General features: G+C 46.7%; 1 protein-coding gene across 3 annotated transcripts in view; it reads right to left on the bottom strand.

Annotated features, from left to right (window-relative positions):
• Positions 1-24,084, bottom strand: part of FCHO1 (FCH and mu domain containing endocytic adaptor 1) — a 1,111,213-nt gene extending 1,087,129 nt beyond the window's left edge. For 2 of the 3 annotated variants that reach the window (XM_069648666.1, XM_069648689.1), the window contains exon 1: positions 23,948-24,084. The gene's annotated coding sequence lies outside the window, so the exon portion shown is untranslated. The remainder of the gene's footprint in view (positions 1-23,947) is intronic. The other variant, XM_069648674.1, reaches the window with a different exon arrangement.
• Positions 24,085-25,455: the final 1,371 nt, after the last annotated feature.

Here is a 25,455-nt window from a genome sequence, read left to right as displayed (position 1 = left end):
CCAGCGCGCCACCCAGGGTGCTAATTGGCAACACAAAATCACCAATTTATTCTCTCTGCAGCAGGTCCCTGTTGCCTCTAGTTGAGCTTGTAGTGGCCCAAGTATACATGCCAATATGACAGTTATATGCATAAAGTAGTGGTGCTTGGAGAATAGAGGCAGAAATAACCTTTTCTACCAAATCATTTATATATAAATAAGTTGTGTTGGGCCAAAATATAGGCTGTTTCACTACACATGTAGTAGGGGATTTAGAAGGTTTCCCAAAAGAGCAAAATCTAACTTGGGAGTTTGTTTAATAGTATAGAGTTTGACTGATAAGCAAAATATAGTCTAGTCCCAGGTCACCACAGCCATCTCTGTTGAGATAAGATACTGTTAGAAATCTAAAAAGTTGCATACGCCATTCAAGAAGAACAATTCAAACGTAATCAATATGGCTGTAATTTCTTACTAGGTTGCAACCTCAGGAACATCACTCAAAGCTCACCTGTAGTGAGCTGGGGGTGATTCCCTGCCCCGTCTGGGCCCTTCCCAGTCTAGGCCCTGCGACTGGGCCACTGCCCGCTCCCACTCCATTTCGGGCCCCTCCTTGCTGGTCTCCAGCTCGGCCCGCCAGTGCGGCCTCTGAATCTTCTTCACCCTTCTGCCGAGTCTGCCTGCCCTCCACGACTCGGGACCTCCTACTGACTATGGCAGGAGCCGCAGCTTCTGGCACACCGGTCCTTTCTTCACTCTTGCTGGACCGCTGCCCCTTTGACTGTGCCTCTGCCCGCTTCCTCTCCATTGCAGACCCTCGTCGGCTCTTCCGGCTCTGCCCTCCGGTGCGGCCTCTGCAAGCTCTGCTGCCTGCGCAAGCTCTCCAGACTACCGATTCTTCCAGCCCTGCTCTGCAGCTCACAGCGTCCTACTTGCAACGACAGGAGCCGCTTATTCTCATGCCCAGATCTTGTCTTGGCCTCTGCCTGCAGCTCCATCGGCGGACCTCCTCTGGCTCCCTTCTCGGCCACCCAGCGCACCCTCTTCCAGTGTGGTCTCTTAGGCAGGCTCTCCGAACCGCGGTGAGTCTTCCCGCCATCCTTCAAAGACAGGGTTGTCCTTTGGTCAACTCCACCATCCTGGTCCCTGGTTAGGTCAGCTGCTGGACCTCCACCCGCTTCTTCAGCGCAGGAGCAGCCAGAATCTCTCTCAAATCACCTTTACAAGCCCTGCCCGGCTCCCTGCCTGCCTCCTGCCTCAAACCCTGCTGCTGGGCCTCCTTCCCCCTCCTATTCACGAGGGTTCAGTTAGGTACACACCTTCCACCCGGTTCACAGTCCCTGCTGCGGGGCCTCTTCCCGCCTCCAAATCATGCAGGTTCAACCAGATTCCTCCCTTACCTGCCACCTGCCGCCTGCCTCACAGACCCTGCTGCTGGGCCTCCTCCGCCTCCCAATCACACAGGTTCAGCCAGGATCACACCTGCCGCACATTCCCTGCTGCTGGGCCTCTCCCCGCTTACTCATCATTGCAGGCGCAGCCTGGAACATACTCTAGGATCCTATTCGTGCCCTGCCTGGCTCCTCTATTGAGATACTACTACCTGCTGCACAGTCTCTGCTCCCGAACCTCCACCCGCTCCTACATCTGAGCAGGTCACCCAGGAACAGACTACTACAGTTCTTGCCTTTCCTGGCTCCTTACCTGCCACTGAGCCTCCCCCGCATCCAGTCCTGCGTGGGATTTGCAAACTTCTAACTGTCTGCTCCTGATCTTGCCCCGTCTCTCTGCCTACTTTCTACCAAACAGCAGTTGCTGCGGAACCTCCACCCGCTCCCACACCAGCGCGGGCTCATCCAGGTCCTGCTTACTGCCCCTCATCTCTCCCTGCTAGGCTCCTTGCCTACCTCCTGCCAACTAGTCTGACTGTAATAGTTTCTTTCCCCCCCTCTTGTTGGACTTCTCCCCTTTACTCCCCTCTCTTCCTTTCGTCATCCTTTTCGCCCACCTCCCTTGCTACCACTTTTTCCTTCACCATACCACTTTCATCTCCTCTGTTATGCATCCTGCCATAACTTTCTCTGTCAACCTTCCCCTTTCTCTCCTACTCTCTCTTTCCCTCCTCATGGCCATTCCCCTCTTCAATCCCCCCCCCACTCTTCCCGTCCTACACCTACCCTCTCTCACCATCCTAATCTTCTCTACCCCACCTACTCCACAACCCTCCAACCTCATGAACATTTGTCTCCGGAACGCCAGATCCATCTGCAATAAGACTGCAGCAGTTTTAGACATGTTCCTTCGTCTCAACCTTCATTTCCTAGGTCTTACTGAAACCTGGATTCCCACTCACAACACTACTGACCCCGTTTCCCTAACCACCTCCTCATCATCATCATCATCATCATCATCATCCTCCTTCTCTCACATCTCTCGCGCCAATGGCCGCAGCGGAGGTATTGGCCTCCTCTACCACCCTAGACACCTTTCCTCTACCTCCTCACCATCTCTTCCTTCTTTCCCTTCCTTTGAATTTCTTTACAAATCTTTTTCCTCTCCTCACCCCATCTCCTTTCTTATCATCCATCGTCCCCCAGGCCCTCTTCCTTCCTTCTACAATGACCTTGGTCACTTCCTTTCGCTCATCTCTCCCTCCCCCTCCCCCTCTCCCTCTCCTCTCCCTCTACTCGGCCACTTTAACCTTCACCTCCCTTCTCAATCCTTGACACCTACCTCCTTTCCATTCTTCCCTCCTCTCCCTCTCACTCCTCTGGCTCCACTCTTGACCTTCTCTTCAACTCTTCCTACCCCTCTGTCTCTACACTTTCTATCTATCTCTCTGATCATGCTTTACTCTCCTCCCTTTCTCCCCTTCCTCAGCCTTCCACTTTGCCCTCTCCTTCCATCTTCTCAAGACGTGACCTTCCCAACTCTCCCAACACGTGCTTCTTCTCTTCCCTCTCTCCAAGATTTCTCTTCACTGTCGGCGAATGATGCACTATCCTCTATCTCCTCCTCTCTTGATCTACTTTAGCGTGGCTCGCTCCTCAACTTCGCTCTATGCGGCGTCTCCTCCGACGTCTTAAGACTCTGGCTTAAATCTCCCACGCTTTCCAACCAAACCTCATACTTCACCTACCACTCTCTTTACGACTCATGCCCTGCCTCGGCTAAATGCTCCTACTACTCTAACCTTCTCCACTCCCAAGCCTCTCACCCTCGCCGCATCTTCCAAACTCTCCCTCGTCTTATCTCCACTCATACCCCTGATCCATCAACCTCTTCCACCCTTTCTCCTTCTGAATTTGCCAACTTCTTCTCCTCCAAGAATCTTGCCCTTCGGCAAATACATCAATAACTCCTCTTCTTCCCCCCCGTCCCCTTCTCCCCTTTCCCCCTCATCCTGTATGTCCGACTTCTCGCCTGTCTCTCCTTCCGACGTCTCCATCCTCCTCTCCAAAGCCCCACCCCTCATCTGCTCCAAGTGACCCTCTACCCTTCCCTTCTTATCCCTAAGATCTACCCTCTTCTTATTCCTTACTTAACTTCCTTCTTCAGCACCTGCCTTTCCTCAGCTACCTCTGCTTTCAAGCACGCCACTATCATTCGGATTTTGAAGAAACATTCTGCTGATCCCCTTCTCACCTCTAACTTCCATCCTATCTCTCTCTTCTCCCATATCTCTCTCTCTCCTCAGCTCTTCCTTCTCTCCCTATCTCCACCTTAAACTCTCTTCCTGGCTTTCCGCCATAAAAAAAAAAAACGGAATGTCGTGTGTGTGTGTGTTTTTTTCTCTCCCCCTCTCCCCCTCCAAGTCTTATTCTTCTCCTCCACCTTTCATTCACTTTCCTCCTTCTAATCTCACCAGCTCTGCCCACGCTCGCAATTTAGGAATTCACTTGGAGTCCTCTCTCTCTCTTTTTCCCTCCATATCTCTCTCACCTCTCGTGCCTGTCGCTACAACCCCTTTAACATTCGCAAAGTCCGCCCCTCTCTCACCTTCCACGCTACTAAAACTTCTAATCTCCTCCCTTATCTTCTCTCGCCTCTTCTACTGCTCCTGCTTACTCTTTGGACTACCTAACTCATCTCGCCCCCCTCAAATCTATCTACCATTCTGTAGTCCGTACCCCCTGTCTACTTAGCTCCCGTGACCCCATCTCTGCTTCCCTTTCCTCCCTTGGCTGGCTCCCCCTTCACTCCCAACTTAAATTTCATTTCCTCTGCTTAGTCTTTAAATCTCTCCATGGTCTTGCTCCCCCTTATCTCTCCTCCCTCCTCTCTTTCTACACTCCCTCCCGCTCACTTCGTTCTGCAGACCACTTCCTTCTCACCGTTCCTCCATCCCCTTGTGCCCCCTCCCGCTTCTGCTCCTTCCAGCTCCTTGCCCCCTGCACTGGATCTCCTTACCTCTATCCATCCGCTCTATACCTTCCTTATCCTCATTCTGCACATCAGTTAAATCTCTCCTTCTCCGTTCCCTGCCATGAAACCCCTTCCCCCCCCCTCCTTGCTCCCCCTCCTTCCTCTTTCCCCTTGATCATCTCCCTCCCCCTCCTCCCCACTCTCACCCCCTTCCCCTTCCCCTTCTCCTCAACCCGCCGTCTCCCTCTCAGTTCTACTGCTCTGCTCTCCCTCTTCCCTCCAGTTTAATTGTTCTTCTTACTGTTTTGTTGGACTGATTAATTATTGTAATTTTCCTCTACTGTTTTAATGTTTTATGTATCAAGTTGTTAAAATGTTCAGCGCTTTGTTGTAAGGCGCTATATAAACAAAATAAATAGAAATACAAATACAAATACATGTAGACGCTCAGAAATCTGGGGTTGCTTGTGATTGTGCAAAAGGGATATGACCAAGCAGTTTGGGCTGGAATGCTACTTTGGAGTGGGAACAAGCCTGATTACATATACTCTTTCCCCTTTCTGTAATGGCTTGGCAACTGAAGAGCAATGGTCTGGAGGATTGCTCAGATCGATGCCCAGAGGTCAAGATTAATTCTTAAACTTCCAACCATGACATCTCTGGTTTAGTCAGTGCACAAAAGTGTACCACTGCATGATCTTATTGATGTGGAGAGTTGGATTTGCAAGTCTCATATTTCGATATGCCCCATTTTTTGGGCTTCCTCTTTGGTTACACCTTTTAGTACCCACAGGGGTCCAAAACAGAGATTTAAAATGACCAACTACTAACAATATGAATCTCCCTCTGTGATATACTACCAGATCCTTGATATCGTCCGCATGCCCCTTCCCACATGGCCCATTAGAAACATTAGTACCCAGCGCGACATACCATATGGAATATGAGTGGATCTCCGAGCCGAACCCCGACGGTAACCCCACTTCTACAATTGTGTCGGGCGCCATGGAAAGGGAGAAGGTACTACGTGTAGTCCCTTCTCCCTTTGGCATTCGTTTCAATAGCTGCCGTAGTAAGGGAGATTTGACGGTACAACGTAATTTCATCGCAGGTTTTTTTCGAAAAAAAAAAAACATCACATTTTTTGTGGGGGTTAAAAAAAAAATTATATAAATTGGGTGTGGGTGTACAGGGATATAAAAATAATTAAAAGGGAATGCAGGGTTCGGGGGTAATAAAAAAAAAAAAAGAAAATGCGATGATTTTTTTTCAAAAAGAAATCTGCGGTAAAAAAAAAAAACCTGCGATGAAACTGCAGGCGATGAAATCACATGGAAACGATTTGACTAAGTGTAGTGCCTTCTCCCCGATCCCTAGCTTCCATTTTATTTTTCCTCGAGTCGAGAAACGGTTGCAGCGACGTTTCTCAACTCGAGAAAAATACCATTGAGTGCCCCAATACCACGTGCCAGTGTTCTAATGACAATATAACCCTCGGAAGGGGCTTCCAACTATGGCCTCAGGGGCATTACCAGACCAGTAATAACCCCCTCCTCGGGTTATATTGCCTAATTAACAAACAGAATGTTGGTTCTTATGAGGAATCCCATTATGGGGAGCCTGTAAATAATTCAAGGCTGTCTCCACATTTAGCATTTTTTTTATAAAAGGTGCATTAACCAGGGCACCATTCCTCGACTGTAGGGCGTAACATTTGCGCTTGCCACTAGGCATTGCCTAGTAATAATGGACTCTTGGTGGGCAACAAAATGGTGCTCTCTCTGTATGTACAGAAGTGAGAGGGTGAGTGAGTTTATGGCAGGCTAGCAGCTTGCAACTTTATATTTTCACCCCCGCTCCAATGATAACCTTTGTAGCAACACCAACATTTTAGCTCATCTCTCAACAAAAATCTTATTTATTGCCCAAGATTCCAGGAAGGAGATGAGATCACGGTCTCTAATCAAGCTGCTCCAGTCCACATACATTTACATTTTTCAAAAGGCCTTCAATGTTCAAAGCATGAATACTTAATTTAACCAGCCATGGGATGGCAGTTCATCCAGATTTAGTAAGGGGGGGGGGTCTCACAATTCGAACAGTCTAGTTTATCAATAGCAGACATTGGTGCACAGGTTTTGGACGCCAGCACACAAAGTATAATCTGTTTTCCTTTTGCTCTAGCAACCAGTGACAATTTTAAAGAGAAGATTTGTTTGATAGTTGCTTCTTGTGCAGGACAAAATACTATTTGGACTTTCCGCTATAGCCTTCATACTGTGAATTAGATACTTTCTACCATCATTGGTATTGGCATGGTGCAATGACTGGGGAGAAACTCAGAGTTGAATTGTGGTCCCAGGTCCCATCAGTTTGAAGTGATCTATAAAAAATAAATAGAGTAGGCAGTCAAGTAAGCATACATCCACGGTGCGCACTGAGGCCCATGGGCATGTGGTGGGTTATAAAAATTTAAATAAATAAAATAAATAGTGCAATACGAACATAGTCATCAAGCACGTCCAAAGATGCAAATGTGTGTTGTTTCAACCATCTTATTGAATAACTAAACAGCATCCTTCAACATGTCACGAGCAGTGGATACATTATTTAGTAGGTAATTCCCCCACTTATAGATCAGCCCTCTTGCCCCCCCCCCCCATCCCCAAGTATCTATTAATTGGTCTTTCTGCACCCTTCAAATGTGCTTTTCTTCACAAACATTCCTCATATGCTACGCATTATCTTATCGCGGATGTCAGGCTACTTATTACCTTCTTTCCAACTGGTTAACTGGTTTTGGGTTCAGTTAGGTTTGCTCCTCCACATTTGTACATTTTAATCCCTTGGTCTCCGTTCTAACTTCCAAAAGTTCCCCAGTGAACCCTTCGGCCCTCTACTTGCCCAAGTCAATTTCTTGTTTTATGGAAATGAAAACTGTGCACCTCATGCTGGGTGTGGCGAAAGGATTAGTGCTCTGCAGGAGTACATGGATGAGAAGTTGCTAAAGCACCTACTCCGCCTCACACTACTACTAAACCAACATTGATCTATTTATTTATAGGGTATTGATATGGTGCATATACATAAGTGTTTCAAGGCACAACAAGACTTGTGGGGCTGGGGGGGGGGGAGAGACAGTGAAGGCAAATAAAACAGCCCTACTAGGACTTGTGGTATTTCAGACTGTGCAAGTGCAGTAACAAGAAGTGCTGGGGAGAGGGGTGGGGGGGTGGGGGTGCGGAAGGGTCCGTGAGAAAGCGAGTGCAGGGGAGGCCAGGTGGACAGACCCAAAGGAATGCAGGCGAACGAAGGTTCACAAGCAAAGTGAGAGGTAAGGAGCTGGAAAGACTCAGGGGGTGCAGGAGGAGGGGATCCAAAAAGGCAAGTGCAGGGTGAAGGGGTTGGGGTACGGGATGGAGGCGTTCAGGGGAGACCCAAGACTGGGCGCGGTGGGCCTGTTGCCCTGTAAGAATCTGAAGGAACCAGGCAGCCGGGTCAAGAGGCAAAAAGAGGGGGTGGGGGAATATCAGCAGGGGAGAGGGAAAGAGAAAAGGAATGTCTTGAGAAGCTTCCAGAATTTAAGGAGATCCGGCTCAAGCCTGAGAGGGAGGCACCTGCAGAGCAGCGAGATCTACCCCCACTCTCTGCTTGGAAAAGTGCCTAATCATCTGGAGATAGAAGACATAAGGGCTCTAGCAGGTAGGTATTTAGGAAAAGAGTGTTGGATGTAGTGGGGTCCAAGGCTGCAGAACGCCTTTCAGATGATGCAGCTGGTCTTGAACTTGATCCTCGCAGTAACTGGGAGTCAGTGGAGAAACGTTAGGGCTGGGGAGATGCAGTACCTGGGCTGGATGCAAAGGAGAAGTCTTGCAGTCCTATTCTGGATTAGTTGAAGGGGGTGACAGGAGGAGTTAGGCAGATTGAGGAAGAGGCTGTTGCAGCAGCCCAACCTAGAGAGGACTAGAGCTCTGCCGACATTGTGTTTCTGGGGGGGGGGGGGGTTGAAGAAAGGGATAATGCCTCCGATGAGGTGCAGCTGAAAGTGGGCCTCCGTGGCAAGGTCGGAGAGGAGAGGAAGAGAGCAGTCGAAGATGACACTAAAGGTTTTTTGACTCACAGGAGGGGAGAGGGGGTGGGTCCCATGAAGGGAGGCCAGGGAGTGGGAAGGAAAGAGGGAGCAAGGATCCCAATGAGAAGGATCTCTGTCATCCTGGTATTAAGGCAGATATAGTTAGCAGTGCACCATACATAAAAAACAGACAAGCAGTCAGGAATGAGAGAGGAAGAGAGGAGGCAAGCTTGAAGGAGAGCTGTGTGTCATTTGCATAACACTGGGGGTTTAAGAGCGCAGGTGGAGATCAGATGGGCTAGAGGGGCCAAATAGATGTTGAAAAGCCATGGCGAGAGGATAGAGCCCTGAGGGACACTGCAGTTGGAGAGAGGGATAGAGGAGAGTAAAAGGACTCAGTTGAACCTGGGAAGGTCGGTCAGAAAGGAAGGCGGTCAACCAGTCCAGAGCCATGTCTGTGATGCCAAGGTTTATCACAGAGCCGATTTATACGTGTGGCATGACTGACTGTATCAAAAGGCAGAGGAAAGGTCAAGAAGGACGAGAAAAGAATTAGCGTTGAGTCGAGATTAGAGAGCTAGTCTTCACAGGTGTTTCAGGAGTGCAGTTTCCGTGCCTCTGGCAGCCTTTAAGACAGACTGGTGAAACAGGCACAGGCCAATAAGCAGGTCTTCTTCACGTTTTAGGGCATCGCAAGTAGAAGGCAGGCGAACTTCAGAAGAGGTGCAAGAGGATACAGCAGCATCACAAACAGCAATAGTACTGTGGTACTAAAATAAAAGGGTGCAATCACAGGTCAATAAAAAATAGGCTCTTTAATTAAACTTAAATACGCAGAACTAATAATAAAAACTGGTCCACCCCTGGAAGGGAAAAACACAGAAAGCATTTTAAATAAAGGGTCATTCTGGGGTGGTAAACAAGGGTGCGCAGGCAAAAACCTCAGCAGCAAACTATATGCATTTTAAAAAGGTAGGGAAGGATCTTAAAAAGTCACTAATGTTCTTTTAGCTGGACCAGGAAGACGAGGCCATTTCTAAATAAATAGATTTAGTTCTGTTCTTTCAGAACCGGGAGTCAGGGCACTATCAACGCCGGGCCAGGGAACAAGTTGTGGGAGTAGCGATGACAGGTTCCAAGGATGCTGGGCTGTTCAACAGCAAAAACGGAATGCGGGTCAGAGATGCAGGGAATGCAAGGCTGTGTCGTGTCTGCCACGCTGGAATACTCGGCAACCTCTGCTGTGGAGAAACTGAGGACTTGCCTTCAGAAGTGTACAGGCTCAGCTAGCTCAATATGGTGGCTTGTTACTGCAGCTGCAGTAGCTTGGAGCTTGGCGAGGCTAGTGTGTAGAGTTGGGGATGCCAAAGATTCTGTTTCAAGAAAAAGATGCAGGAGATGGTCAGCCGTTGAAACTGAAGAGAAAACAAATGGTTCCTTTACAGCAGCTTGGAAGGCATCAGAAGGGGCTCACTACGGCGCAGGGGAGAAAAAAAAAAAATAAACAAAAATATATCTTTTTTTTAAAAGCAGTAGGGCAAGTGCTGTTAGGGTCCCCTGGAGGAGGAAGTGCCATAGGTGCCTGTTGGGGAGGCAACAGGTAAGTTCATGGTCAGAGACATCCCAGGTGAGGGAGGTTTACCGGCCAAATGTAACTGCACAGCAGGGGCAACCCCACCGACAGGCAGGTGTGGGCCCAGAGAGCAGACTGAGTTGTTTGCGTAACCTGAGGTGGTTCGGTTCAAGATAGAGAGGGAGGATGTTCCATGGGAGGGAACCAGCTGAGGTGAGAAATCTGTCCTCCCTCCGTCCCCCAGCCCGCTGCATGGAGAAGGGTTTAATTAGCAGAGAGTTGGAGGCAGAAGATCAAAGGGATCTGGAAGGCGAGTATTTAGGGAGAGAGAGTCGCGGGTGGCGTGGTCCCAGGACCCAGACAGCCTTGTGGAAGATACAAAGTAGTTTGCATTTGATCTGATCTGTGTAGCAACAGGGAGCTAGTGGAGAGATATTTTACAGCTGGAGAGATACGGTCCCAGGGCTTGAGGCCACGGATAAGTCTTGCAGCCCCACCCTGGATTAGTTGAAGAGGACAGAGCGAAGAAAGAGGATGTTACAATAGTCTAGCCTGGAGAGGACCAGAGCTGGAGACATTGAGTTTCTGGGGGAAGGTGAGGAAAGGGAGAACACCCCTAAGGAGATGAAGTTGGAAGTGGATCTTCTTGGAAAGGTCCAAGGATGTGAGGAATAAAGGAGAGGGAGGAGTCAAAGATGACACCAAGGTTTCGGCCTCTGTGGAAGAAGAGGTGGGTGGGTGGGAGCCCATAGAGGACGACCAGAGCATATGAGGGAAACGGGGAGCAGGTGTCCCAATAGGAAGGATCTCGGTTTTACTGGCATTAAGACAAAGATAATTGGAGGTGGACCAAGACTGAATAGCAGACAAGCAGTCAGTGATGAAGGAGGAGGAAGAGGGGCATTTGAAGAAGAGTTGCGGGTCATCTGCTAAATCTGGAAATGAGGCGAGAAGGCAGAGATCAAGAGAGGATGAGGTGCAAGGTAGATTTTGAAAAAGCAAGGCAAGAGGATAGAGCCAGCAGATCACCACATGTAGAGGGTGTGGTGATGGAGGAGTAGGAGCCCAGGAGCACCTGATAAGGGCAGTGAGTGAGGAAGGAGGTGTACAAATCCAGTGCCCGGTCTGAGATACCAAGAGTATTGTGGAACCACTTTAGGATAGAATGATTAACTGTGCCAATGGCGGAAGAGAGGTAATCGAGAATTAAGTTCTTCGCGGGTGTTCAGGAGAGCAGTTTGTGCCTCTGGATGCTCTGAATCCAGATTGATGGGTCATGTAAACAAGCAACGATTTAGTACATTGGATCAGTAGGCGATTACCAACTTCTACAGGAATTTACCAAGGAAGGGTGTAGTAGAGCTAGGGTAGTAGTTGGCTAGATGGTAGGGGTCAGCTGAAAGGTTTTTGCTCTTTTTTTTGGGGGTGCACAGGGATTGCTTGAGAGAAGAGGGGAAAGAGCCAGATGCTAGGGAGTGGTTGCAGAAGACAGCAAGTAATGGTTCTGGAAGAACAGGGAGACACCTGTTTGGATGAGACCGTCATAGAGAGGACTACTCTAGAGATCTCATCCCGTGTGATAGGTGAGAAGATGGCGAGAGTGGGAGGGGTGGAAGAGCAGTCGAGGGTGGCAGGAGGAGGAATGGAAAGAAGAGAGAGATCAGAATGTCCTGAGGTTTAGAGGTGAAATGGGTGGCCAGTGCAGTACAAAGGGCCTGCAGATTTTGAAGATTTCAGCAGTGTTGTTAGAAGCTCCAGAGAAACGAGGCTGGATGTGGGCTCTCTTCTTGAAGTGGATAGAGAGACGGTATTGCCTCTAGAGTAGGCAGCAGGCCAGTTTGTCAAAGGATGAGCCCGAATTCTGCCATTTCCGTTCAGCAACTCTGCACTTGGTTTCAAAGCAGCTAGATCTGAGCCGTACCAACTGTTACGCTTGGAGGCAGGTTTCAGCGGATCCTCGTGATAGGAGAAATAACTTCAAAAGTGTGAGATGAAGGTTGGCAAGGACAGAATCGGTGGGAAAAATCAGGAGGAGGGATGAAGGTGGGAGGCAAATCCAGTGAATCCTTCAAGCAACATCCAAAAATGAATCCACATGGGTCTACACAACCTCCCGTTAAATAGGCAAATATCCCCAGTGGATGTTACCTTCAATCCTTCTGTAAGTGATCAAATCTAGGCTGCTCTAACATATGCACTATTCTATGCCTTGTGATGCAATTTGCAGAGTGCTTTGTCTGCAGGAAGAGAGGGCAGAAAGGGTAGAGTACATTCTAAGATGGTGGGACACCTCAGAGGACTGAAGCCCTCTCCGGGCTATTCTAATTCAGCCCCTTCTTCTGTCTGCCTATATCAAAAAGGACTCCAGTAGTCAGCACCCTGGGGAGAGGTGCCAAAAGTAATGGCAGGTTTGTCTTTAAGACATCAGTTCCCAGATGAACCCCCAGGAAGCGTTCCTGTTCCCTGGATGATTTTACAAGCCTTTGAGGGGTGTGTGTGTTTGGGAGAATTAAAGAGGTCTTCCTGAGGGGGACCCAGATATTTGCTTTGGGCGGGGAACCCTGCTGCGACAAACGGAATACACACCAAGGCTTGCCATGAAGTGCTCACCACCCACCAAACTGATAATCAAATGCGTGTGGCTGTATATGGCGTAACCATAATGCTCAAAGCAGGAATGGCTTATATTTAGTATTTATCAACTATGAACAGGCAGCTGGGGCTGCAATTATGATATTTTGTAAATAGATAGGCATACAATTAAACAGTCACCTCTGTCCATCAATACATCGGGTGACAGCAGCTGTATTCAGAAATACCCAAGTGATCTTTGAACTGGCCCAGTTACCACCGCAAGGCAGCTGCTGGAGAGGTCAGTAGATGGTCACAGCAAGGTATAGTTATGCATTATGCTTTTTGACATGGAGCAATGCAAAAGTGGGGTCAGATAGGCAGAGCCCACTTTCAGAAGCAGAATGACAAGCGTAATGTAAAAATAAAAAAAGAGCTCATGCTTTTGCACCACAGCTGATTGCATTTGGTCACACCTGGGATTTGCTTTTTAGAAGGCATCCTAGTCCTTGCAATAATTTTTGCACCCGCCAGTTTACACCTCTCGTCTCTCAGCTCTCCTAATATGGTGGAGCAACTATCAGCCTGTACTTGCGTTCAATTATGTAGCATACTTAGAAGATCAGACACATGATACATGTCAACAACCTCATCCTGTCGATATGATTGCACTTATCTACACCGTTTGTAACTAAAAGGTCACATGTCCCATATATTGCTCTAATATTTCTGACTCCAAGATAGACCCAGTGGGGCTAATATCTATTACACAATGACATCATCTTCAAATACAAGGTATTGGGAGATGCCATTTTCCAAATCACCTTAAGGTTTCCCGATGAAGTTCAGGATGTCATAAATGTACATTTCCCACAGCATGGGCTTCAATGAGAATTAAAAAGAATATGGTTTCTTGATCTGCCTGTCTAAAGACCTTTTCCAATATTAACTGAACTGCGGGGCTTAGTAAAGGCCGGTTTATTGTGCCCAAATCACTCAAACGCTTGCTTACAAAATTCATGGTACCTCGTGCAAGTGTTCCTCCTTTAGGTTAAAATGGCGAAATAAATAAAAAAGAATGCGCCTACAAAGTTGCATATTTCACAGCTTGGGAATTAGCCTAGGCTGGGGAAATGTCATATTTGCTTTAAGATTAGCCATTGAATTAGAAAAAATAAAAAGAACCACAATAAACAAAAATTAAACCTTTGTTAAAAGCTACTAAAACAGTGTCATTAATACAATACTAGAATGAAACCCCATAAATTCTCATAAATTAAATAATAAGACTGAGAAAATGTATATAAATATACAAATGGTGGATTGGCGTTGAAACATGGAACCCCCACTATCCATTTACACCGGATACCACAGAGTGGGTCAAGATCACAGCCCTTCCAAGGTAAAACACGCTGATTAAATAGGCCCCCAGTCGCTCAGTCACCGCTCAAGTCTAGGTAGGTGCAATATGCAACCAATATAAGAAAGTACAAAAATAGGCCGCAGGCTACAGATGCATTCCATAACTCAAAAGCTTCTATGCTGTATAAGCCTTTGACAAACGGCCCGATATTCCACTCCGAAAATGCTCTTTTGGCCTCCAAATCGCACTTAGTAGAAGCACAAACCGGAAAACAAAAAATAGATGTCAGCATAGATAAAAAAAAATTATTTCATAAAAGATGCTAAGCAGCATAAAGTAAAATCAATTGGAGCAGAGCATAACTTCTTTTCACCGGGTAGGGCTTAGAGTACTAAGTACAGAGTTGCTAGAACCCCGGTAAAACATGGTTTTATAGCGTTTCTGCACCCTATTGATTTCTGCATTCGCTGTAGTTTCCCTGCAGGCTCTCACCAAGCCACCCAGTTTCGCTACGTGGGATTTCACTTCTTAAGATGTATCCACATCATAAGTAGTAACATGCCTCCCATATGAATAATGCTGCTGGCAGACAGGCCCGCTTCGGAACTGAGGAAAACAGGGGTATTCAGAGATTACATAAAGTAATCCTTCTTAACACATATCATGATAACCTCCTAAAGAGGGTCGAACCAGCCTCCTTTCAAACTAAGCCCAATACACTCTCACCATTGGAACTGATTTTCTATACTCGGACCTGGTTGGACAGATGTATGGAGGGTTAACCAAGTTTAGCGACAGGGACAACTCTGGGAGCTGTAGCCAAACCAGTTCAAGGCAGCTGGATGAGTGGTCTAGGCTAAGTCCCAAGAGGTGGTGAGCTTGTAAGGGGTCCCTAATGGGCACACAGTGAAAAGTCAGGGAACACAGACAATCAGTTATAAAAATGCTTGTTTATTTACGATTGAGCTCCACCACTAACCAACTCACAACAAAAAAAAAAAAAAAAGAAAAAAACTCATCCCTCTGCTCACACCTCTCAAACTCTAAACAAAACACAACCACACCTATACAGCACAACAAACCGCACACAGTTCACAACACCGCAACAACAAAATAAACCACACAGCCTTGCACAACATCACATGACTACCACCGAAGGAAAAAAAAAATATATATATATATATTTTTTTTTTAATATATTTTTTTTTTAAAAAAAACACCTACGCTCAACGAAAGGTGTAAGCCAAACTGAAGCGGACAACATCACAGCTCTATAGTGCTGTTTTTTTTTTTTTTAGATTTTTTTTTCCCCACTCAATTATACCAACTTAGCCTAACCTCTTGCTTTTCAGATCGCCAGAGCTCCAAGGGGCCACTCAGGTGATGATAGTGTGCAGTATAAATATCCTTTAACATAACATATACACGGACACACCCACCCATATTAACTCACCATCCATATTCACCAAGTCATCCACTCATCTATCCATATGTACTCCTACCAAAACATACAATCATTCATTCATCCATCCATCCATCCATGAAGCATGCCAAACATTCAAGCATCCATCCATCCATCCATCAAAACAACCATGTTCAGGCACTCGCACATTTAAAAAGGTGAGACACCTGTTGGCTTTGCCAGTGTTTATTAAGCCTTAATTTACAAATTGGTTTGGGACGTGTCGCTAGAACGTAGTGGTAGAAATCTCATGTTGCAAGCTACTAACTAGCCATGAAAAAGTCTATCACCACCACAATTCTTTACATAGACACATCACTTCTTACTCGCCAAGAGTAAATTAGCACTAACCAATAGCCAAAAGGTAAAGACATTGAGAAAAGATGAAATAATCGTCTACCGAGTTATCATGGATCCCTAGACTTTGTATGTCGTGTGAACGTAGCATCATGGGAGATTAGGTTTTAGTTTAAAAATAAAATGTAAGTTTTCTTTGCAACAATTGGGATTGCTTGATGGGGTAAAGAGACATGTACAGACCTTTCACAGTGGCGTCTCTACAGGAGGGCCAGAGGGAGCACACCCCGCCCCCTTCATAAGGCCTGCCCTGAACCCTCTGACCTCCCTGCAGTGAGCAGCAAGAAGCCACTGTAGCATGCAGGCAATGTGAGAAGCGTCATATTGAGACGACCCATCTTCTTGTACACTCTAATCAGCTGAAATGTGTGCACTGCACTCTGCAGTTAATATGACCTTTAGTATGGCATCTTCTCAATACCCCTTGCCAGAAGCATTCCTTTTTTCACGTATCTTTTGGCTTACTTTTAGTAGCTAGTGTGATTCATTCTTAAGAGTACAGCTAGAGAGTAAGGTTTGCCTATATGGTAAACGCAAACTTGATGCCGCGGACCCCGACCTTGTAAACAGTGTTTGTTTTAGGTTTCTGTGGCCTATCATTTGTGCATATTAAAAACCCACATTTTGGTGCTACTGTGGCCTAGATTTTCCTGTAAGATTTGACAGTGCTCATTTTTAGTTTTTACTTTTAAGTGCCACCGAGACGACCTTTATAAGGCGGAACTATAGTACTGGAGTACTGCTAGGAGTGTAAAGACGTGAGGAGGGACGCATCTTGTGTGTTCTCTATAGTTATTTCCCCACCCGTGGGCTTCCCCCTATGGACATTTGCATTTGTTGCTTGCCTTCCCAACCCAAAACACATTGAGGAAATCCAAGACTCAAGTAAGTTTTATAGGTTTTATTCTGGACCCCAAAAGTACAACACCGGCCAAACTTCAGCAATCCTCCAAACTGACACGCCTGGAAGGTTGCCCTACAAAGTAGAGCCACATTCCACGCGTGCCGCACATACCAGAATACGACACATCTCCCCCCCCCCTTAACACTACACTTAATATCTCACAATAATCTTGAAGGAAAGAAAAACTTCACATGAACACAGAAATATAACATGTAACTTTGGAGAGAAAAAAAAAACAGTGTAACAAGCATCATCAAGTGTAACAAGCATCATCTTTCTAACGTATATAATCTCTGAGCTTAATTGGGGGACCACACTTCCTAATAGGGCGACCGGAACCAAATTGTAACAGCATCATCCCGCACATAATTGTCATTACACATTTCTTCAGATGACCTATTCTCATCATCCATTGCTCCAGCAGAATCATCAGGCATCACACTTCTCTTCCGCACCACTTCTTCTGACCCATTCCCCTGAGCTCCATGCAGACCAGGATGAAAATTCAACATGGATCCTTCCAAACCTGCATCAAAACGGTCAAACATTACCACACCTCCATTGCCCGCATTCAGTACCACAATGCGTTTTTTGCTCCACCTTCAACCATCCTCCAACTGGACATAAACCACCCCACACCCGATCACTCTCATGGGGGGCATAAATATACTCCCACCCTTTGGAACAAATCTGGGATTTTTGACACGGACTACATTCCCCCCATTTACACACAACTCCCTTTTACTGTCTTGGCTCCTCCTCACAGCCCCCTGCCGTGCTAGGAATCTGCGCTGCACACCACTGAGGTCCATATGACATGGACTGCCACCCCCCCAGCGCGATGGACCTTAACCTGGACCCAGTCTTCCTACCTCTCATTAATTCAAAAGGTGTCTTCCCTGTAGCTACAGACGGTATCCTGCGATACGCAGGCAAATATTCTGTAACATCTTCCCAGTAAAGACCATTGGCAAGGGCAAGTTGGATGGCACCTTGAATTATACCATCCACCCTCTCCACCAACCCATTAGCGCTAGGATTATACAGAGCTGGGCGATGATGTTCTACCCCAAATTGCTCCAAAAACTTAATCAACTTGGACACAAACTGAACTCCATTATCGGTCACCAAACTTGCAGGAACGCCCTCCCTATTAAAGATCTTTTCAAGGAAAGCAATAACGCACTCCGTCGTCACTCTCCCAAAGGCTGTCACTTCCACCCACCAAGAAATATAATCCACCAACAAAAACCTACACTCTGGTTGCCAACACTCGGGACGCATGATGTCTAAAGCCACCTCGGGCCAGGCTTCTTTGGGTACCTCTACTGGAACAACAGGCTGAGGGTGCATCACTTTGCCCTTATCGCTGAGAGCACATGCACTACAATCCTTAACCACAATTTCAACATCCCGATCCATAGATGGCCACCAATATTCCTCCCGCAACCTTCTCTTGGTCAAAGACCGACCTAAGTGCCCTTCATGCGCCAACTCCACCAACTTACTGCTTACACTCACCGGCGGAATTAATCTATCACCTCCTAACACACCCCGTGGCCCCACAGCTAACTCATCCAACACCTGGGCATAACCTTTTCCTTCAGCTCTACCTCTGACCGCCTCCCAACCCTCGAGCAAACACTCTTTGATCCACTCCAACTCAACATCCTTCTCGCACTCCACTTCCCAATCCGCCTTCTTAATTGTGGGAATAATGCTAGCCACTTCCAATTTCCCTTCCTCAGTGGCTTCCTTTTGTAAACCATCCACTGTAGCAGCTGGTAAATGGGATAAACAATCAGCCACCACATTTCTGCTACCTCGCAAATATTGCACAGTGAAATTGTAATCTTGTAACTCCACAAGCCATCTGGTTATTCTTGGAGAAACGGATGAGGTACCCGGGTGGAAAATACATGTACCAATGGTTTATGGTCTGTCCTAACTAGATAAGGAATTCCCCATAAAAATGTTCTAAAATGCTTGGAGGCCCATGTCACTGCAAGAGCCTCTCGTTCAATCACTGAACACCTAACCTCGGCCTCCCTCAATGCTCTAGAAGCAAATGCAACAGGACCATACTCCCCATCACAATATTGCTCCAACACAGCACCTAGTCCCAATTCACTCGCATCTACAGGGAGGATCGTTTTATTCTTGGGATCAAATGATCTCAAACACGAAGCATGGTCCACTTACTCTTTCACCAACTCAAACTCTTTTTGTCACTTGCTTGACCATTCAAATTTAACGCATCTATTGAGCAACGCTCTCGTGCACGCCGTCTTCAGCATAATTAGGAATACATTTCACGTAATACTCTGTTAAACCTAAGAATGGCCTCATATGGTCTTGGTTTACAGGAACAGAGGCATCCTTCATGACTTGGACCAATTACGGTTTTGGACTAACATCACTGGCACTCAAAGTATGCCCTAACATATGATACACTGGGCACACCAATTTGAAACTTTGATAACTTCACAGTCAGACCCTTTTTACTCAGCACCCTCATCACCTCATGTACTCGTGTTCCTTGCGAGAACTGCCCCAAATCAAAATGTCATCCTTAAAGTAACTCACGCCAGCCACACCCTTAAACAACTCTTGCATTAGGCGTTGAAACAATGCAGATGCCAAGCCAAAAGGCATGCAACAGAATCGCTAGGCGCCAAAAGGAGTTACAAATGGGAGGTAAGAGGTCTAGAATACACATGTAAATCGATCTGATAAGCTCTAGATAGGTCAAAGGTTGAAAAACATGTTGCTCTGCCAAGGGTCAACAGTAATTCATTGATATTAGGTAACGGATGGCGATCCACCCAAAAGCTGGCATTCAACTCTTGAAGGTCCACACACATTCTCAACCCTCCCGCCCCCCACCTCCATCACCCTTCCTGACCAATACCACCAGGAACAACCACTCAGAGCGCTCTATTTTTTCAATGATACCCTCACCCTCCAGTTTCTTCAATTCACATCTTAAGCCCTCTCTCGCCAAAACCGGAACTTTTCTTACCTTGTGCACCGCTCCCCTCTCAAGCACAAAATGATGTGAAAAACCTTTGTTTTCCCAGCTTGTCAGAAAATGCTTCCGGGGTACATATCCTACAACAATTCAGAAGACACACGATTTCCATTTCCATCCTCCCCGGAGACTTCCTGAATGCTTAACACAGGTATTTTTTTACCAGGATGAATCTCAATATTTAAAGCAGCCTGCTCCTCCCAACCCAAAACACTAGTGCCCTTAAGCGCCACATAGAGTTTACCAACCGTGTGCCGTCCATTGAACTCAATGCGGGCCTGCTCATACCCTAAAACTTTAATGGGTGCACGCCCATAAGCACTGGGACTTATATCGGAGGGGCATAAACTAGACACATCTTTCCCCAGTTTCTCTGTGTATGTTTCAGGTGAAATCATAGTGTACAGTGAACCTGAATCCACCAGCATCTCCAAGGAGTGACCCTCAATTGATACCATCATCCACGGACCTTTCCGTGCCATACCTTACACATGTAATATCGCACCTTGGTTCACTCTATCATACATTCCACCATCTTGGCTTACCACACCATCATAAAGAACCACCATACCCACAATACCTTTAGACTGCATCTCACCATTCATCCTGCACATGCGTGCATAGTGTCCCTTGCCTTTACAACGCCTACATTCAATGCTAACAGCTGGACACTCTTGAGCCCGTCGGATGGCTACACCAACCACATTTCTTACAAAGTTCCCTTCCCCAAAGTTCTGATTGTCCACTTGCTCTGATCTCTTTCTTGCGTCAGTATTGCTCCTCCTGTACTGAGGTAGAATGGCTTGGACAGTATCTTTGTTACTATCCTTCTCTGTGACAATTTGCACACTTGTCTTGAACGCCTCGATGGCCCTAGCAATTTCCATCACCTTGTCCAATGGCGGATCACTCTCAATCCACAGTCTCTAATTTTCTGGTTACTGGTCTTCATCATAATCTGGTCCTTTATATATTCATTCAAAATCCCAGAGAAATTACATGTCCCCATCAAAGTTCGTAGAGCCGTAACATAGGAGTCAATAGACTCTGGCATTCCTTGTGCTCTCCAAAAGAACTGATAAAGTTCCAAGACCACGTTGATCCTTCTCCCGAATCATCCTAACATTTTTAACGCAGGCTCATATGCACTTATTACTCTGTCGCCTTCCCCACGATCAGGAATGTACACATCCTCCCCTGGCAAGTGGCAAAATATCCGCAGACCCACCGTGCCAATGCAATTCAGAAGTGCAGCTTCCTTTATCACTGAAACTTGCCCCACCAGCCGCCCCTTAATACACTTTGAAAGCATCTATCCATTGATCCCATGGCGATGCTGGCTCTCCCGCAGATGGCAAAAAGGCAGGGGGCAGGGGGTCTGGCAACTGTGTGGAGCATGTTGGCAGAAGATACTCCAGAGAATGAAGTGTTTACCCGCAACCGTGCACAGCACACCCAAAATCTGAGAAATTGTACCTTATTTGTTGCTGGCCTTATGTGTCCATAGTTGATGACTTCCGCATTGTTGAGGAAAGAAAATCTCAAAGTAAGAATACAGGATCTGACGCAATCCACGTGTCACCAATGATCTTTTATGCAAATTTACAGCCAACGGGAGCGCGTGTTTCTCTTTAGGTGCCAGCAGCCAATCGGTTAGCAGCCTGGTCCCCCGGGCCTGCTCCGACGCTGCCCAGACACGCCCCAGCCTGACTGGAGGTGGGTCCACCACCAGCTTCCTGGTCAAGCCGACCAATCCCTGGCTGGGGTAACGCCCCCACCCAACGGCTCTTCCGCCGTAAAGATGCAGCTGCCCAGGACACACTTGCTCCGGCGCAGCCCCTCGCTGACAGTAGCAAATGGCACAGTCTGCGATTGAGGAGGACTTGCTCGCCTTCCACAGCACTCCTTGTTCCGACCCTGACAGGCCGCCCACTGAAGCGTTGCCGGAACACCATCCCAGGCCGGGGACACACAGCACGGAGCAGCTGGGCCCTGTGTAAAAGCACCGGCCTCCGCACGTGTGGCACAGGGTCCAGAAACCTCGTCGCCAGTGTGGAAATCCAAGACTCGGGTAAGTTGTATAGGTTTTATTCTGGACCCCAAAAGTACACCACCGGCCAAGCTTCAGTAATCCTCCAAACTGACACGCCTGAAATGTTGCCCTACAAAGTAGAGCCACATTCCACGCATGCCGCACATACCAGAACACGACACACATCCTTCCTGGGTACTCTGAACTCTAGCAAGCAGAAACATCAATCTTTAGCCTGCCGTTGTTATTTCAAAGCAGCACGCTGAGAGGTAATGTCTTAATTGCAGCTGTAAATGTGCTACTGATGCATTACAATCTCTTATGTAAAGTGCCTCAAGGCCCATCTGGTTATGTTCTGTGCACTCAAGTGCTGTTAAAAAGAATTGCCAAATCAAATTAGTTTTGGCCAGTGTATAGGAATTAGAAGGGTTTTTGCCAGAGAGGGCCATCATATGCCCAAGTAATCACACCATTTTATACCTGCTACTATTTCAAGGCCAGTTAGTAACACTGTTGGAGTACCTGGCTATCCCAGGCTTACATACAAGCCAAACGCATTGGCTTTGCCAATGCTTGTTCTGTATAGCATTTCATGTTCAATGCGTCTAGGCGCTCTAAAGTGTTATTACTATTAAAAGTATTAGCAGTCCATTTAGCACCCTCAGATGGATTAAGTGATGAGTCGGTTCTTCCGAGATTTGGATTTAGAAGGTGCAGGCTGGCACATGTCAGTGGCGAGCATTAAACTCGCTGAGCTTATCACTACTACTAAATTATGTTTGACCAACCATGCAGTTAAAAAGGAAATATCTTCCCACCACCCTCCCTTATACTCTCTAGTCCTTTTCAATACAGAATATATCATTATTATTATCATTACCACATTTATTTTAAGAAAAAAAGTGTGCAACGATATTCCTCAGGCTTTTGCAAACTGTAATAGTAGGTGTTCTGTGGATACGAATTATCACTCGGAGTCAAAGCATTACCAAAAAGGTGTCAATATGCACATGTTAGGAGAGATCGTGGGTAAGCTAGCACATTAAGCGTTGCTTGAAATCCTTATGATCTGCAGGTCTGAATCCTGACAAGGTCAACTCAGCCCTTCATCTATACGAGGTAATCATATTAGTACCAATTTAATTTGGATAATAAATGTATAAAGCACTAGGATAAGCACTCTGGCGAAAGCGCTTCACAAGTAAAATATTACGAATGCATCAATAATTCCAATGCATAAATGTTATCAATAATTCCAGGCAAAGGCTCGCATCAATGTCAAACAAGAGCTGCTTTCAGCATGACTGCAACGTCTTGTTAAATTTGTAATATTTTTAAATATAAGTCCGCACTCCTGCGCAGCCCTATACACCGCCCACAAATATAATTGCTGGGTACACCACCGAGGACATTTGTGGACAGAATGCAATTGCACATGGAAAGTCCTCGCATGTGCAATTGAATGTCCACTGTATCTATAAACATACTAATGTGAAATACACGTTCATTAAGCAGTGGTGGCTTTTATAATGGATACTTGGCAACGCTTGGGTAAGGAGGGTAGTGTCACATTTCAATGCATACTCAGTTGTATTAGAAGCGCACTGGAGCGGATCAGATGACTGTTTTGAATAGTCAAGTGAAAGAAAACGAAATGAAGGGGCATACACCAAATATTGGTACACAACTATGCCAGCTTCTGTGAAGACAGTAAATAGAACACCTCAATATTGATTCCGTTTCACTGTAAATTGAAGAGGGCTCCAAGTCACCATGGACACAAATATTCAACAGTGAATGGGTTATGAAAATGCATTGTGGGAATTGTAGTCAAATCATTGTTACTGATACAAATGGACTAAAGTGACGCATTGCAAGGTTTTAAAAAAACAAATCGCATGTGCCCCCGTCATCCCAAAGCACAGCTGTAAAACAGACAATATTTGGAAGGCTCAAGGACGCACGGTCCATCAATACCTTTGCAGCAGAAAAAGCACGGAACACTTAAGAAAAATAATGCAAACCATATGTCCCTTCATCAGAAAACACCGTTGTTTAAAACACCAATAGTCAGGAGGTTCAATAACACACCCTCCATCAGTAGCCTTTGTAGCAGAAAATGCACATAACACTTAAGAGAAATAATGCAACCCTACATCCACCCCCTACGGTCAAAGGAATAAAACATGCATAATGCGAACAATTGAGCGCACATCAATTATAGGTAAATTAACGCACCTGCACTTCGGTTTCAGATGCCCCTGCAGCGCAGTAAGCGGATCGAGAATTTAATGAGCAACAGAGGTGCGGCCGTGCCTGCTCCTGAGCTTAGCGGCTGGCTCGTATCCGAGAAATGGACCCTAGCAACGCTCCGCCTCCTTCTTGTCACGTGAGTCACACGTTACGTTCTGGCTATGTACGCCTGTAGTCTAGCGAACGCCTGAGCCTCAGCCCACACCACGTGTTCATTGCACGGGCGGGAAAGGGGAGCCATGGCGAACCTCGAGTCTGAGAGCAGAGGGCGATGAATGATGGCGATGCAAGTAGTTCACAGTCCAATTGAATTTGCAGTAAACCGTATTACATATTGGTAATTTCAGGGAAGGAAGAATACTCGTTTTCTTACGTAGAGAGTGGCTATTTGCCCTGAAAAAGAGCAGGAGGGGGGCTATTTGTCGTTTTCACCAGACTGGGAAGAGACGGATTCGGCCTGTGCAGAGGAGCAGATTGTGGCACCCATCTTGTGCAGAGGTGTCACTTTGGGGATATGGGGCTGTGGTCCTGTGCAAAAAAGATGGACTACTCACGATCCTGTGTTGAAGCATAGTGCCAAGTCAGGGGCAAGGGAACAGTTTACTCCCACATAGGCTGCATTATAAATGGAAATGTAAGATTTTGGATCTGTCTCTTGAGACATTTATACCCAGCTGCTGCACCAGCCAGAGTCATCAGAATCAGGATGACCCTGAAGGTGGTAGAAAGTGTCGAGGCTCTCTGTCGCTCATGCAGGCTGTCAAGGTGGCAACGGGTCATCTTCGCCTATCTGATTTTCGTCACATTTTAGAGTTATTTCTGCAGAAACACACATTAACAGCAGGCTGATACATGAATAGGTGACCTTGTGGTGATAGGCAGGTGGGGCAGAAAGAAAGACAGGATCTCAAAGATGGAATCAAAAGCACACAGGGTCATGAAGGTGTCCACCGTAGGAACATTAAAAAGATAAAAAACCTGGGGTCACAGCTGTGTTCCCCATGCATTGGCATGTGTGGCAGCACAAAATACTAAGGATTTCCCCTAACCGGCAGGGGAGAATGGATGCTTACCATATGTCCCCTGAGGAGTAATGCTGGGACGCAGGAAAAACAAGAAAAATGGTATAATAAGATAATGGGGGACCAGACCAGGGTGGCGACAGATGTACGTGGAAAGAGTGGGTTTACAAGGATATGGTGGAGGGGAGTGAGGCGAGGGAATGGGGGCTGCTGCAGCTGTTGTGGAACGATGTGCCTCGCAGGGTAGCTGGGTATGTGGGTGCTCTATCACTCAGTAACCCCTGGGAAAACCAATATCTAACAATGCTAGTACCCTTTCAATTCCCTAAAATCTGGGCAGTAGCACCCTCCATGAATATCAGAAGTTAACTCCCTTGGTGCTGTGAAACTATGGCTTCAAGACTTTATTTTATTATTTATAATGCGCATCATACCCAGGGGTAACAGCAGTTACAAGTATATGCAAGGCTT

This window comes from Ambystoma mexicanum, chromosome 1p, assembly GCF_040938575.1.
Source record: "Ambystoma mexicanum isolate Mex_15411 chromosome 1p, UKY_AmexF1_1, whole genome shotgun sequence".
In the NCBI taxonomy this organism is placed as follows: Eukaryota; Metazoa; Chordata; class Amphibia; order Caudata; family Ambystomatidae; genus Ambystoma; species Ambystoma mexicanum.
This window is presented reverse-complemented; position numbering and strand designations above follow the sequence as displayed.